The following is a 3149-nucleotide window of genomic DNA, read 5'->3' on the forward strand; positions in this document are numbered from 1 at the left end:
AAGAGGGGGCAACGGTCTCTGCACACATTCACAGAACCAACTTTCAGATTTTCCCATTCTAAAAGCAGGAATTACACGATTTAATTCGATACCTAACACAGAACTTCCATCCAGTTGGCGGGAGTGGGAGGAATGTGCTGGCTCCTTCCCAGGCCTGCACCTTGGAGAAGAGAGGCCCTGGACCCAGGAACCCTCAGGGACATGGCTTCGTTCAGCTTCGCCGGTGCTGGGGGGGGGGGGGGGGGGGGGGGGGGGCAGGGGGGGGGGGGGGGGGTGGGGTGCAGGAGGCACCGCTTACAGCCTGTGGTCTGTCCCGGTGACTTAGCTACACCCAGCCAGAGCCTGGTAGGTTTTGATATCTAGTTCCTGAGCAACCCAGGCAGAGATCTTAGTTCAAGGTGATCCCAGGAAACACCAGCAGGGAGAGAGGGGTGCGAAACAGGGAAGAAAGGACAGTCAGTACAGATGCAGTGGCCACAGAGAGCAACTGAAGTCGGATCCTTATGGGGCACCCCTGGGAAACAGAACACACTCCTCAGAGAAATTCCAGGGATGGGGAGGTGTGTAGTTTACAAGCCTGTCCTGTCAGTCATCAGTAAGGGCTGCTGGGAGGGAGGTGGTTAATTCCCCCACACTTTTGGCTGTTCTGGAAAGGAATCTCCAAGCAAAGAAATGTAGATGGCGGAGGCTGGGGTTCCATAATGCACCAGGAAGCAAAGTAAAAGATAGAGGGGGTGGAAATGGGTGGGGACACCCTGAACTCAGGGAAGCAAGTGCGCAGAGCCATGCCCGTGGGTTCTGCTGCGCCTCTAAGAGCTGGTCAAGCTGGGAACCAGCAGGACAGCGCTTGGGGAGGCAGCGATCTGGTCTTTCTACAACAGCGCAGGTGCGATTGGGCAGGTGAGCCAGGCCAGTTACCAGGAACCTGGAGCCCACCCACCACCCCTCATTCCCACGGTTTTCCTTCCTAACAGCACTGATGGTTTGGGAGAGAGTGCCTTTGAATGAATAAAAGCCCTCTCCCAAGGAAGGATGCTGACTTTCAGATGGAGCGGGGTCATGTTGTGGTTCCATCCTGCAGGTCAGGATGAAAGGGGCCATAGATGTGGCCGAGGAGTTAGGGACCCACAGGACTTGTCATGAAGAAAGTTTAAAGCTAGAAAGAAGCATGGCCAAGTATATACTGAATACACTACAATCACTAAAGCTGCCACTGCTGTGAGTTTGGGGACAGCATGGCTGAGGCTGGTCCTATAGGTCCAGCATCTTCACCAGGCTGGACTCAGACCTTGGCTCTGAACATGGTCTCCAGACCACAGGTTGGTTGGTTTTGAGAAAGTCAGGTCTGTCCCACTGGAGCGGTCCATCCAAGGGTGGGAGAGGTATACAGGATGAGGGTATAAGGGGCAAAAGGCAGAGCCAAGGGCGCCCCATTCTTCACAGCTGCTACCCAGCTCACTGGTGCCAGGAGCCTAGGACCAGCTGAAAGCTCCTGAGCTTTTCAGATACTGCCGTGGTCCCCATTCTTTCCACCCTGACCTCCAGAGGACGATCTCCTACTGGCCACGGAGCCTGGTGGGTTACAGACAGAGTGAATAACCAGAATCCAGAGAACTGAACTGACAAATCCAGTCATAGAACTCAGGTGGAACACCTAAGTGCAGCCTCTTCCATCTCCTGCCTGGGACCCAGGGACAGGGCCATGCAGGGCAGGGCAGTAAACCAGACCCGAAGCCACCAGTAACCCATAGGAGTTATGGCAACTTTTCATGCTGCTGACACATGTTCTGACTTTACTGGTAGACTCAAGAAGACCCTCTGTCCCCAGGCAACACCTCTGTATATGCAGGGACAGCATGTACGTTCATAATATGTAGCTAATATACATTATCACACCTCACACAACCAGTCACGGAGACTGGAAGCAGGGATTTGAACTGGCAAAGTGCCCTTGTCAGCATCCCAAGATGCATTCTTGGCCGAAGCCGGGAGGAACCGAGCCACGAGCTGGCAAAAGGACTGGGTGTGAGAAGCCTGAGGCACCTCCTTGCTAGGAGTGTAGCATCGTCGGCTGCCAAGAAGGAACGTGTCCAGGGAAGAGGGCTGGTTGGTCCCATCTGCACAGCTGAAGCAAAGGATCCAGGCTCAGACTCCTCCAGCAGGCTGAGAGCTAAAAAGTTCCATTCAGGTCTGGGGTGGCTGATCCCAATTCAGGAATATGTAAAATAAATGAGCGAGAAAGCCCATGTCTATTGGAGTCAGGATGAAGGGTCTGGGTTGACCAGTTGACTGGCCCTACACAGACGCTGAACCCCTAGGACTATATTTTCCTTCATCCCTTTCTTCTCTCCGCCCCCTCCACCCCCACTCTTTTTGCCCCAGACCTCTCGCCTGGCCACTCTAGGGGTCCAGAGTGAACTGTTTGTACCATGTTCCGGGGACTCCGATTATACCCTGACATTGTTTGGATTGCAGTCTGCTGCAGATGGCACTGGGGTTAGTTCTGTCTTATGGTTCTCTATTCTGCGGGTGTGGCAGAGGGGGCTTTTAAAGTGCTGATGAGTCATCTTCAAGAGGTAATGTGCACGGAGGATTCCCAAGGTTACGGCTGCTCAAAGAGCACTCAGCTCCCAGGAGGCCCCTGGGTGAGCCCCTGGAGCTGGACAGCATTGACAGAGAAATGAGATGGAAGACCATTTGCTGTCCATTTTGTACCTTTGGTGATTAGCATTTTGTACATATTTGGGATGTTGCTTTCTCTGGAAACAGCAAAACGAAAGCTTTTTTGTTCTGATGGGATTAGGAATTAATTTGTTGTAAAAAAAACTCCAACTCCATTACCCATCTCCATCTTCACTTGGCAAAACCACACCCTGGTTAAATCTAGTTCGCTGTCTCCTGCGCACATGCACTGTGCAGCTGAACTTGGGGAAGCACAGCCACACATACCACAGGAATCTCTCAGTTAATGACCTTGAACTCCAAGTGGGCCTCAATGCTGGCTGGGATTGAATCACACCTCACATTCTCCAAGACTCTTCTTTCTTCAAACCTCCCACACACAACCCAAGACTTCCAAGACGACCCCAAGTCTCCCCACCTACCAGCCCCTCTCTAATCAATATCCATACCCCCTCCCGCCAAGACAA

Source organism: Pteropus vampyrus, unplaced genomic scaffold, assembly GCF_000151845.1.
Source record: "Pteropus vampyrus isolate Shadow unplaced genomic scaffold, Pvam_2.0 Scaffold423, whole genome shotgun sequence".
Taxonomy (NCBI): Eukaryota; Metazoa; Chordata; class Mammalia; order Chiroptera; family Pteropodidae; genus Pteropus; species Pteropus vampyrus.